Source organism: Schistocerca piceifrons, chromosome 3 (genome assembly GCF_021461385.2).
Source record: "Schistocerca piceifrons isolate TAMUIC-IGC-003096 chromosome 3, iqSchPice1.1, whole genome shotgun sequence".
NCBI lineage: Eukaryota > Metazoa > Arthropoda > Insecta > Orthoptera > Acrididae > Schistocerca > Schistocerca piceifrons.
This window is the reverse complement of record NC_060140.1, coordinates 954,247,421-954,261,582: the sequence shown is the minus strand read 5'-3', so window position 1 is coordinate 954,261,582 and position 14,162 is coordinate 954,247,421.

Genomic DNA, 14,162 nt, shown 5'->3' with positions numbered 1-14,162 from the left:
CACCAGCTGGGGCACTCAGAGGTGTGAGGCCGGTGGGTTCCTTGCCACCTAGGAGAAGACAATAAAAAAGCAACCAAGGAGCATCCCAATTAAGGATGTACTCCACACGAAACTGAGAAGATGGGAAGGTTATTGCTGTGGCAACACGTTGGCTTCGTCGTCGACTAGTAGAGTGGTGCCACACAGGCCCTCTCCAGGAAGGAGGCGTAAGGCCGTCGGCACTGAATGGGGATTATGTTGAAAAATGGGGCTCTGTAGCCAAATGACCCGGGAGTAATACTGTGTATTAGAATCCAGAATAAAACCAACCAAAAATGAAGCATTGTTAGAAGAAATATAGGGATTGCAGCCGGTCGTCGTAACCTTCACATCCACGACATTTCAACTGGACACCTGCCACTCATCTTAAGGTGAGTCATCGCACGAAGACGTTCTCCGCTCCGCCGTCTTCGTCAGTCTTCAATGACTCACCTGAAGTTGAGTGGCAGGTGTCCAGTTGAAATGTCGTGGATGTGAAGGTTACGACGACCGGCTGCAATCCCAAAATCTCATCGAACATTTAATTCCCAGGGAGAATTTCACATTTTCAAAAAAGGAAGCAGATACACCCATCAATACATCCTCTGAGTATGGATTTTGTTTCTTCCCTAAGACATAACAAAATATTGATCATTTAATTCTATAATCCCGTGATTCACAGAGCTTTAAACTTTGTTGTTGTTGTGGTCTTCAGTCCAGAGACTGGTTTGATGCAGCTCTCCATACTACTCTATCCTGTGCAAGCTTCTTCATCTCCCAGTACCTACTGCAACATACATCCTTCTGAATCTGTTTACTGTATTCGTCTCTTAGTTTCCCTCTGCGATTTTTACCCTCCGCGCTGCCCTCCATTTCTAAATTGTTAATCCCTTGATGCCTCAGAACATGTCCTACCAACCGATCCCTTCTTCTAGTCAAGTTGTGCCACAAATTTCTCTTCTCCCCAATTCTAGTCAACACCTCCTCATTAGTTACGTGATCTAGCCATCTAATATAAAGCATTCTTCTTGAGCACCATATTTCGAAATCTTTTATTCTGTTGTTGTCCAAACTATTTATCGTCCATGTTTCACTTCCATACAAATACTTTCAGAAACGACTTCCTGACACTTAAATCTATACTCGATGTTAGCAAATTTCTCTTCCTCAGAAACGCTTTCCTTGCCATTGCCAGTCTACATTTTATATCCTCTCTACTTCGATCATCATCAGTTATTTTGCTCCCCAAATAGCAAAACTCATTTACTACTTTAAGTGTCTCATTTCCTAATCTAATTCCCTCAGCATTGCCCGACTTAATTCGACTATGGGGAAATTTAACATTTCATTCAAGTTCATATCATAGTTCAAAAATGGTTCAAATGGCTCTGAGCACTATGGGACTTAACTTCTGAGGTCATCAGTCCCCTAGAACACAGAACTACTTAAACCTAACCAATCTAAGGACATCACACACATCCATGGACGATGCAGGATTCGAACCTGCGACCGTAGCGGTCACACGGTTCCAGACTGCAGCGCCTAGAACCGCTCGGCCACTGGGACCGGCGTGTATCATAGTTCCATCACGTCTTTCCGTGACTAGTAACCCTCAGAGGTAAAACAGTTTACAAATACTTTTTAGTTTATTCAGCAGTTTTTATCAGTTTGCTCACAAGGTTACATTACGTGACTTACGGGGTTTCAAAAACAACCAATTCAGTTTTTCTGACGAGTTAGAAACAACAATGAAAATTTACGAAAGCAGTGATGAGCGATTGATCCTGTGCAAGAACTTGCCCAGATGTTGCACATTTGTACGGTTGTGGATTTTCGAACAATATATACTGAATATGCCGCGCTGTATAGTTTATGAGTTCGGTGTCGCACATAATTTCCGAAACCAGCGGTTGACTAAGAGAGTGTAGGGCCTACTGAAAGATATTCGTTAAAAAAGAAACGGATGAAGTCAGCACTGATGAATATGCAAATGCAATTAACACGGCGCTAGGCGGTCGGGGTGGGGCGGTTCCCCCGTGGCGTGGCGTGTGCAGCCTCGCAGGCGATCGCCACACGTCGCCGGCCACAGCCGCCCAATAAGAAGCGAGGCTAAAGCGGCCGCATATTTCACCGACCGATGACTACACCTCGTTCCGAAAGCCTTTCCCTAACTCGCGCATGGTATATGACTATATGGCGACGTCCAGCACGAAATCATGTTCTGCAGGCTTCAAAAGAAAACGGAACGAGACTTACTTCAGATTCCTCCAACATGTATCGACAACAACTAATGTTGTTTCAATAATCTTGACCATTCCTCATATAAATGTGCCTTAGTCACCGGAGGGGACATTAACCAGCATGATTGCCATTCCTGTAACTTTCTTCGCTACAAAGATATGAAAAGCTGTGCATCTTCTTTCAATAGTGCCATATACCTTTTCGAAAGATACTCCGCTTCCTGTCCTCAAGACTTGCTCAAAAATGTAACACGGTACCGTAACTTTCCCAAGACGTGTCGCAGCTTCCAACTGTCTTGGAAGGTGTAAGAGGTATGCGCTGTCTGCGATAGGAGAATCGCTGACCAGAGAGTAGTGTTGACTGCAGTACGAGCTGTGTAACTGTAGCAGTTAGTTGTTGTTAGTCGCTTGTCTGAGGTTGTCTGCGCTTGTCTGCAGTCTGCTCTGGTCGGGAATCTGGAGATGGAGTATTGTTGTATAAGGTAAAGAAGCAGCGTCGCGCATATCTAGTAATGTATCTGAACTGTCATCCAAATGTTTTAAAAATGTCCTAATAATAATTTTGGTAACATAAAGTAATTTTTTTAAAAAAAAAGCATTCATTTAAAAAAAATCAGTTGCTTTCTTTCACAAATCACAAATGTATAGGCCAGCATTGCACGGAGCTGTGCCGGAAAAATGTTAAGTAAGAGCAGATATATTCGCCGTTTTTATTGAGGTAAGAATTTTTGCTCTTTATTCAGAATGATCTTACAGGGCCACGACGCAACACTGCTGTCGTCCAAATTTTACCAGATTACTGAATTTATTTTTATTACAAGGTTTAGGAATTTTTCTGTTTCGAGCTTACATTAAATGAGAAAAGAATTTTGTGGGTACATTAAATGTGAATGCATTTGTGCACGGAGATTATAAATGGGAACCAGTTTTGTTCTAAGGTCACACAAAAATTAGAATCGCTATCCATAATTATTATATTTAATTTCAATTTTAAATTTTGTGGGGAGGTTACACTTGGCGTGAATATTATTTATGTTCGCATTTTCTGTTGAGAGGTTGCAGTGAATAAATTTTGCGGGGAGGTTACAAAGGAAGCCGCTGCGCGGCTGTAACGTCCGTTTTCCCATGTCGGACTCCGCCTTCGGCTACAGCCTCTGGCGGTTTCCACGTCTGGTTTTTCGCTGACTGAGAATCCCCCGCCCCATGATCCATGGACGTTAACTTTGGCGTGCCTCAGCGATGCAGATAGCCATACCTAGGTGTAACTACAACGGAGGGGTATCTGTTGAGAGGCCAGACAAACGTCTGCGTCCTCAAGAGGAGCAGAAGCCTTTTCAGTAGTTGCAGGGGCAACAGTCAGCCCGATTGACTGATCTGCCCTTATAACATAACCCAAAATGGCCTTGCTGTGCTGGCACTGCGAACGGCTGAAAGCAAGGGGAAACTACAGCCGTAATTCATCCCGAGGGCATGCAGCTTTACTGTATGGTTAAATGATGATGACGTCCACTTGGGTAAAATATTCCGGAGGTAAAATAGTCTTCCATTCGGATCTCCAGGCGGGGACTACTCAGGAAAACGTCGTTATCGGGAGAAACAAAACTGGCGTTCTTCAGTTCCGAGCGTGTAATGTCAGATTCCTTAATGGGGCAGGTAAGTTACAAAATTTAAAAACGAAAATGGATAGGGTAATGTTAGACAAAGTGGGGATTATAGCATTTGTAGTCTTAGAGCAAGCGTTTGATAATGTTGACTAGAATGCTCTCTTTGAAATTCTGAAGCTGGCCGGGGTAAAATACAGAGAGTGAAAGGCTATTTACAATTTGCACAGAAACCGGAAGGCAGTTATAAGAGTCGAGGGGCATGAAAGGTAACCAATCGTTAAGAAGGGAGTGAGACAGTGTTGTGTACTCTCTCTCTGTTGTTATTCAATCTGTACACTGAACAGGTATTCAAGGCCATGAAAGGAAAATTTGGAGTAGGAATTAAAATCCAGGGAGAAGTAATAAAAACGTTCAGGTTTATCGATGATATTGTAGTTCTGTCAGGGACAGCAAAGAACTACGAAGAACAGTTCAACGGAATGGACAGTGTCTTAAAAGTTGAATATAACCTTAACATCAACGAAAGTAAAGCGAGGATAATATAATGTAGCCGAATTAAATCAGTTGGCGCTGAGGGAATTAGATTAGAAAATAATTCACTTGAAGTAGTAGATGAATTTTGCTATTTGGGCACCAAAATAACTGAGGATGGTAGAAGTAGAGAGGATATAAAATCTAGACTGGCGATGGCAAGGAAATTGTTTCTGAAGAAAAGAAATTTGTTAACATCGAGTATAGATTTAAGTGTCAGGAAGTCTTTTCTGGAAATATTTGTATCGAGTGTAGCCGTGTATTGAAATGAAACATAGACGATAAATACACTCCTGGAAATGGAAAAAAGAACACATTGACACCGGTGTATCAGACCCACCATACTTGCTCTGGACACTGCGAGAGGGCTGTACAAGCAATGATCACACGCACGGCACAGCGGACACACCAGGAACCGCGGTGTTGGCCGTCGAATGGCGCTAGCTGCGCAGCATTTGTGCACCGCCGCCGTCAGTGTCAGCCAGTTTGCCGTGGCATACGGAGCTCCATCGCAGTCTTTAACACTGGTAGCATGCCGCGACAGCGTGGACGTGAACCGTATGTGCAGTTGACGGACTTTGAGCGAGGACGTATAGTGGGCATGCGGTAGGCCGGGTGGACGTACCGCCGAATTGCTCAACACATGGGGCGTGAGGTCTCCACAGTACATCGATGTTGTCGCCAGTGGTCGGCGGAAGGTGCACGTGCCCATCGACCTGGGACCGGACCGCAGCGACGCACGGATGCACGCCAAGACCGTAGGATCCTACGCAGTGCCGTAGGGGACCGCACCGCCACTTCCCAGCAAATTAGGGACACTGTTGCTCCTGGGGTATCGGCGAGGACCATTCGCAACCGTCTCCATGAAGCTGGGCTACGGTCCCGCACACCGTTAGGCCGTCTTCCGCTCACGCCCCAACATCGTGCAGCCCGCCTCCAGTGGTGTCGCGACAGGCGTGAATGGAGGGACGAATGGAGACGTGTCGTCTTCAGCGATGAGAGTCGCTTCTGCCTTGGTGCCAATGATGGTCGTATGCGTGTTTGGCGCCGTGCAGGTGAGCGCCACAATCAGGACTGCATACGACCGAGGCACACAGGGCCAACACCCGGCATCATGGTGTGGGGAGCGATCTCCTACACTGGCCGTACACCACTGGTGATCGTCGAGGGGACACTGAATAGTGCACGGTACATCCAAACCGTCATCCAACCCATCGTTCGACCATTCCTAGACCGGCAAGGGAACTTGCTGTTCCAACAGGACAATGCACGTCCGCATGTATCCCGTGCCACCCAACGTGCTCTAGAAGGTGTAAGTCAACTACCCTGGCCAGCAAGATCTCCGGATCTGTCCCCCATTGAGCATGTTTGGGACTGGATGAAGCGTTGTCTCACGCGGTCTGCACGTCCAGCACGAAAGCTGGTCCAACTGAGGCGCCAGGTGGAAATGGCATGGCAAGCCGTTCCACAGGACTACATCCAGCATCTCTACGATCGTCTCCATGGGAGAATAGCAGCCTGCATTGCTGCGAAAGGTGGATATACACTGTACTAGTGCCGACATTGTGCATGCTCTGTTGCCTGTGTCTATGTGCCTGTGGTTCTGTCAGTGTGATCATGTGATGTATCGGACCCCAGGAATGTGTCAATAAAGTTTCCCCTTCCTGGGACAATGAATTTACGGTGTTCTTATTTCAATTTCCAGGAGTGTAGTTTGCACAAGAAGAATGTTGAAGATTAAATTGGTAGATCACGTAACTAATGAGTAGGTACTGAATAGAATTAGAGAGAAGAGGAATTTGTGGCACTATTTTGCTAGAAGAAGGGGTAGTAGGACATGTTTTGAGGCATTAAGCGATCACCAATTCAGTACTGGACGGAAGCGTGAGGGTAAAAATCGTAGAGGGAGACCAAGAGATGAATACACTAAGCAGATTCAGAAGGATGTAGGCTGCAGTAGGTACTGGGAGATGAAGAAGCTTGCACAGGATAGAGTAGCATGGAGAGCTGCATCAAACCAGTCTCAGGGCTGAAGACCACAACAACAACAACATACTGTGAATTCGAACCTTTTCTGCCCCGTATGAGATAAAGTAACGTCTCTAAAAAATTAATATCACCGAAACCTCAAACTATTCTTCATTGGCATTCTACAGCGATGTGTTAGACATTTCGTACATCAGTATAACTGAAAGATGGTGAAGGATAGAAATTCGTGTAGAGCTACATTGGGAGAGTCATGAATTCTAAGAAAAGAAGGATGATCAAAATAGTTGATCTTTGTCACACACAACACGTCTGCCATGGAAAGGAACAATGAGGCATTTGTGCTTTGGTCACATGCAATGAAAAAAGTTAGGTACTTCCTGTACATCCTACCATAAAATTCATGATCGAACTTAAAAAAGAGAGGCAGCTAACTCTCGTTGACGTCTTAGTTAAGAGGAGACCGGACGGATCCGTGGGTCGCAGTGCATATAGAAAGCCCATGCCCACTAACCTCTTATCTCCACGTCTTTATCCATCACCATCCGTCACCAAGAAACTCGGTGTAAATACTCTGGTGACTTGAGCTCTAACGCTATCAGATAACGAGAGCCTGCCCGATGATTTGCAATGACTACCAACACTGTTCGCAGGAGTAGGTACCCCGATCGTCCGACTGAGTGAGCGTCACAGTCAAAATCATGAGCGCCTAGGAAAGAGATTGACACCGAGACAGAGAAACAAAAACCAAGACCCGCTTGTCTGCGTCATGGTGGTCCAGTATCCGGAAATATCTGTAGTCTTTTTCTGAAACATGGGCTCCAGTGTATTTCGCCGCCGTTAACGGTCTTCTCTTGGGCACTGGTGACCGCGCAGTTGAGCGGCCAACGAAACGTCATCGTCATCTTCGGTCTGCTCTGTGTAATGACTTTGTTTTATACAGAAAATTGTAATTTTGGTAATATTTTCGACGTCACTCTGAAAAATAAAGCTTCAATAGCATCTGAGTAATAGCGGGAAACATTCTGCCAAAGAGGTTATGCTGCGACAGACTGTTAGTAGAATCTTTTTGCTTGTGAGTGGAGTGCAGTTTTGGAGAAAGGCTCAAAATGGCTCTGAGTACTATGGGACTTAACATCTGTGGTCATCAGTCCCCTAGAACTTAGAACTACTTAAATCTAACTAACCCAAGGACATCACACACATCCATGCCCGAGGCAGGATTCGAACCTGCGACCGTAGCAGTCGCGCGGTTCCGGAATGCGCGCCTGGAACCGCTAGACCACAGCGGCCGGCTTTGGAGAAAGAGAGAGAGAGAGAGAGAGAGACAGAGAGAGGAGGAGTCGAGTTGTATCTCGTGATTGAGTAAGATGTGATTAGGCCGTGGTGTGTGTCAGCAATGATTTTCTTACGTTATTCGCCATTTATGGAGAGATATTTTGCAAATTCATTCAGATGACTTCAAATGGTACTGTAATAACGCATGTGCAGAGACATGCAGGCATAGTAATTAATTTAGCCATGGATTTAGAATCGGATATTTTTATGATAACGTTAGCAATGTGCAATTTACTGATTTTTCTTCAAAGGTAGATAGCATACATGTTTGTAAGAAATTAAAGATAATTTTTTCAGGTTTTTCCACTACTCATCTAAAGTGAATTTTTAATATTTCAAGTGTTAAAATATTTGGCCTTAGTGATGTAAAGCTTTGTTAGTATAGTTACTTTATTGTTTTTCCATCAATCAGCATTCGTCCCTTTATTTCAAGTTTTACAGACATTATTTCACTCAGCCAAATTTCTCAATAAGAGACTTTAACTGACAGTGGTTATTGCTGTAATGAAATTTATTAGCACCGAAGTTTTGTAGATGTCTCTATAGTCTGAAGCACGCTTTGTACATCACGAGTAGTTTGAATTTTTATTTTTTAGCTAGCATTGAAGCAGCAGCCGCAGTAGTTTGGAGTAGCAGCAGCACAGCATTTATTCGTTGCGCAAACAGGTAGGCCATCTAAAATTTACTTGTGATGTTGTTGAGGTGGTCTTCAGTCCGAAGACTCACGCTCTCCATGCTATCCTATCCAGTGCAAACATCTTCATCTCCAAGAAACTACTACAACCTACATCTCTCTGAATCAGCTTACTGTATTCATCTCCTGGTCTCTCTATACGATTTTTACCCTCCACGCTGCCCTCCAATACTAAATTGGTGACTCCTCTCAGAATGTGTCCTACTTTTGTGTGTGATAACAACTAACATTTCAACACTAACATATTTTTCAGAGAGGGAATTTTTTGTAGTCATTTATATTTAATATTTTTCTCACGGTCAGATTCGTTGTCGTACTGGTAACAGGACAGTTTTCTTAAATTTAACAGGACTGTACTCTCGCCATGAGCGTTGCAGTACACAATTTAATGTTGCATTTCTGATTAACTCTTGCATTGCTGATCAGTTTTCAATAATTAGGATTTCACTTGCGACCTTACACGAGCTTAACCGTTTCTCTAATCACAAGCTCAACTTCACATTACGACACAGACAAAAGACCAGTAAATGTAACTATACATTATCATACAACGAAAACTAATTACCCACTTTCATCTGCAGTGTGAAAGAAGATTTAGCTCTCTGAAAGCCGGGTGTGTACCGCATTCCATGTGAATATGACATGTCGTTCGAGGAGCAGACTATTAGAATGTCACCATGAAACGAAATTTGATGAGATGAGTATCGTGGTACAAATGTCAAGTTTCTGGGACAGCTCTATTGAGGAGTCTGTTTAAATAAATAAGTCGGAACCTTATAAACAGGGATGGAGAACTCAATTTAAACAATTCTTGGGGATCCGGCACGGAATTTATTGAAACCTAGCCGGCCATCACATCCGCCAGAGCTAGGAAACGCTGAGAGAACGTCTGCTTCACGGAATATTAGTGTTGACCGTGAAAGACGAAAGGACCATCGTAAGGCGTGGCGGGAGTCAGGAGACAAATTCACAAACAGTTACAAATAGCAGCACGGGACCAACAACAATTTATACAGTCCGTCTAGAGTCCAGGCATCCAGTACACGTAGCGACACAGCCTGCAGCACCTGAAGAAGACGACTGGATCGGTCGTCGAAACACACTGCCTGACAGGTTAGTGAAGCGCCCAGATCGAGAGGAGGGAACGAAATACAACTTCACGGGCTGAGAGGGTATGTGATATTATTTAAGTGATTACAAAATTGAGTCAGATTAATAAAGAACTTTTCACTATGACATTCATTGGCTCTAGCCTACTTACATGCAATGATTCGATTAGAGACGCTACCATAAAATCGTTTTATGCTCTTCTGAAGCAAGATGGCCAACAACTGTTGTGAGTGGTCCTTGATTTTCTGGATAGTAGCTCTGGGACGCAGCTGATATTCGAGCCTCTCACACACACGTAATATCGGGGACAGACATGCGGATCTTGATAACCATGGGAGTACTTAAACATCAAGTAGTACGTAGAGAGGAGCATTGTCCTCTAGGAAAATGACATCACAATATTGTCGCATGAGAAGTAACGTGTGAGGACTCAGGATGTCTACGATGTTCCATAGTGTTCTCAACCACTACCAGCCATGACCTAAAGTCATGCCCGATTGCTCCCCGAACCATAACGCTGGAAATAACAGCACTGGCGTCTCTCCAAAACACTAGACGAACTGGACCTCTTCCGAGGTCCCCGCCGTATTCGCCGACGATGGTCCACCGAGATGGTGCATACCTGTGATTCATCGCTCACCATGGTCCGACGCCACTCACAAGCTGCCCATACTTCCCAGTTACGGTACCATCCCAAACGCAGCCGTTGTGTAACGGGTCGGGTTTTAATGACACTACACACTGAGCGTCAGTGACAGAGGGGAGCAAAGGTCATGATTCTGTCAAGGATGGTGGGAAGGAAGCGACACTTTTTGGGCAGTGGAGTGGGCTCAATACTGGCTCAGTGGGTGAGGTGTCAGTGAAACATTTTGAGGCGTAGCGCCGTATACCGATCCTGCCTTGGAGGCGGTTAAGTGGGAGATGTGTCTCAGAGCTGGATAGTGGCAGATGGTGACGCGAGACTGGACAAGCACGTAGTTCATGTATCAGCCGATAGAGGACAGTACTGGATAGGGGGACTGTGATTTTGTTTCGATTGTGCCCACTGGAGTGCACTAAAGTAATAGAATGTTTTTCATAAACTGTTCTAGTATTTTTATAAAGTGTTATTATGCCTTTTTGTGCATGTAACATGTTATAAATGTGTTTTATCAGTATGAATGATGAGTGAGTGTGGTTTAGGGTTAATATGAAGGTAATTGTTTAACGAGTTAAGTAGTGGGATTTATTATGGGAACATTTCGAAGAGGTATGGATGTGGACAAAGGGGATTTTTGTAGAATAGATTTGTAAAGTAAGTTTATGGTAAAGGGAAAGTTAATTCAGGTATAAATAACAATAGTAAATAACTTTATGCATTAGTTCCGATGGAAATGATAAGTTGCCGGATCTATCAGTGTTTCATACATCAAAAGTGTTGTAAAGTGACGGCATAATTATTCCGATGGGTCTGTAGAAATTTCGGAATTATTAAGTGAATTTTGTGACGAGAAAAGACATAAATTCCGCGTGGCGTATTGCGCAGGTCGGTGGGTAAAAACTGTGACTGCATTAGGTACCGACAGACTTAATATTTTTCGAGCATTCTCAATCAATAACAATCCGTATTTTTGTAGCTATTACGTGTTCGGGAAATGCAGCACCATAAACTTGCTAACGTGAGTGAAAGGGATTGTTGAGTGACTGTGTTAAGACTAACACGGACTTGGCAGTGATACTTGTTCACCTAAGTTTCAGAATACATTAATTAAGGACAAAATTTCCAACCTTTCATTTCGTGTGAAAACCTTCTCCCGAAACGTAGATTAGTGACTTTAATTGCAGCCTGGTTCACGTCGAAGTACAGTAGGTTTCGCTCGGCTTCCCTACTGATGATATGCTGGACAATGTTCACAGGTAGGTGCAGGTTCGTCGTAAAAGGACGGAAGGAACCGCGCCGTCGTAATTGGCGGTTCCACTGACAGTCATTTATTGAGACATAAGACTCTTTAAACAAGCAGACTAATATATTGTGTTTTAACTTGCTCAATTCCTCGCGGTGGCGGAGCGGCCGAGTCGTAGCGTGCAGATGCGGCGTTAGCTTCTGTTGCATCGGCATGCCGACGGTGTATTCTTCCACTCAGTACAGTGCCCCTGTCCCACTGCTGCCGCGGCGCGGCCTTCTCCTTGTGAATTCGCTCGTTGTGTTATTAATAACCGGCTACGGGGTGGTGCGTAGTGGTCAGTCCTGGAATCGAACCGGGCACCTTCAGGTTCGGCGCTTTCTGGCGCAGTTCATCAGCCTCTAAGTTCACAGATGACCCATTTGGTGAGGCTGGAGTTCCTTCGTCCTCACCACACGTAAGTGGCACTCGAATTTCTTTGTGGTAACACCTGGAATGGCGTCTTCTGCGTTGACCTATTGGCGCTATGCCGACCTCTTCTTCTGTCGAGCGGCGTTGCGACTAAGTCGTTGTAGCGAAGTATGACGTCCGCTGATTAACCATCGGTCCGTCCATGCGGGCAACATTTGGTTCAAATGGCTCTGAGCACTATGGGACTTAACATCTGAGGTCATCACTCCCGTAGACTAAGAACTACGTAAACCTAACTAAGCTAAGGACATCACACACATCCATGCCCAAGGCAGGATTCGAACCTGCGACCATAGCAGTCGCGCGGTTCCCGCTCGGCCACAGCGGCAGGCCACGCAACGTTTCCTCGTGTCTTCTTTCTCCCCTCAAAGGATCTTACAAAGGACCACTTCAAAGGATCCTCGCCGGCCGGGGTGGCCGAGCGGTTCTAGGCGCTACAGTCTGGAACCGCGCGACCGCTACGGTCGCAGGTTCGAATCCTACCTCGGGAATACATGTTTGTGATGTCCTTAGGTTAGTCAGGTTTAAGTAGTTCTAAGTTCTAGGAGACTTACGACCTCAGCTGTTAAGTCCCATAGTGCTCAGAGCCATTTGAGCCAAAGGATCATCTCAAGCCCGTTTGTCTGAGATATTTATTCGGTGTTTTTGCAAATGTCGACTCTTCAGTCCTTGATCTATGCTTCTCACGTGACGCATGTCGACACACATGTCGGCTTTCCATTGTTTGCCTCTATGCTGGCATTGCCCTGTCGTACCCGTGCGCATCGTCAGATACGTCACATACGTGAGTTCAGTGTGCTGACAGTTCTGGAGCATTGACCACTGATGTGCGAACAGCGCTGGTTGCTGTTCCCTTGGAAGCATTGCCCGTCTGCCCGGTCGTTCATCTGTCGAAGTGCTGAATGCTGCTGCGCAAACTCCGCCGGTCATCGGCTTTCTCTCGTTGGGCAGAAACGTCACCAATGTCAGACACGTGTTGGCTTTCCTTGTTCGACCGCTGCCGCTTCCGAACGTTATGGCTTAACGTGCCGAAGTCTGTAAAATGTTCACGTAAGTCTTTACGTATTTTTCTGCTTTGAAAAACCATAAATAACACGTAATTATTATACATCATTATTATCGACTCTACAGTAAGTCTTTCCGTATTTTTTTGCTTTGAAAAACCATAAATAACACGTAATTATTATACATAATTATTATCGACTTACAGTATTTTCGTATTTTTCTGCTTTGAACAGTCGTAAATAACACGTAATTCTTCTTCTTCTTCTTTCGTTTCACCCTCTTTGGGGTACGCTGGATCAATCATTTCTTTGTGTGTTGTTCTTTTCTTAGGGCCCAGTATTTCTTCATTCTTTCTGATCTTCTTCTCCTCTCTTCTTCCGAGATGAAGGATTTGGACTTTTGTGTGGATTTGTCTTGGAACCTTATGTTTTCATCTTTAGTAATTAATTTAGCAGTTCGATCAATAAGTGAATTTTCTGAAATATTTGATTCCGCTAGGTCTTTCTCAGTTTCTTTAAACCAGTTGCGCTTCGTTTTTCGGTTACGGTTAATCTGTTGGAATTCATTCTGAGAAGATGACCATAAAAATGTATTCTCCTTTTTCGCATAGAATCTGAAAGTTTTTCAATTTTCTTGTAGAGAGTTTCATTTTTGATGTATATAATCTTATTGTCTTGAAATTTTGGCCCAATGATTTTTCTTAAACTTTTTCTTTCCTTTATCTCAAGTTTCTCCATTTGGGCTTTGAAATTCATGTTAAGTGTTTCTGCTGCATACAGTGCTTCTGGCTTAATCACTGTCTTGTAGTGTGTAATTTTGGACGCCCATGAAAGGGATTTTTTGTTGTATGCATTTTTTGTTAGTTGGAAGGCCAATTCAAGTTTATTTTTTCTGGATTCCATTGCTTTGCTTTCCCCAGCATTCCAAGAAATCCATTCTCCGAGATATTTGAATTCTTTTACTATTTCAATCTTCTGTTCTTGAACTTTGAGGTATTTACATGAGTGCTTGATGTTTGTCAATATCTTAGTTTCTTCAGAGGAGATGTGAAGACCAATTTTAGCTGCTTGTTTCTTTAGTTCAAGGATTTGCTCCCGTGCTTCTTCCATTGTTTCAGCAAACAGGGCCATATCATCTGCAAAAGCAATGCAATTTACTTTAAGGTTCTTCTTTTTGCAACCCAGTCTTATACCACTCTGTAACACGTAATTATTATACATACTTATTATTATCGACTCTACAGTAAGTCTTAACGTTTTTTTCTGCTTTGAAAACCATAAAT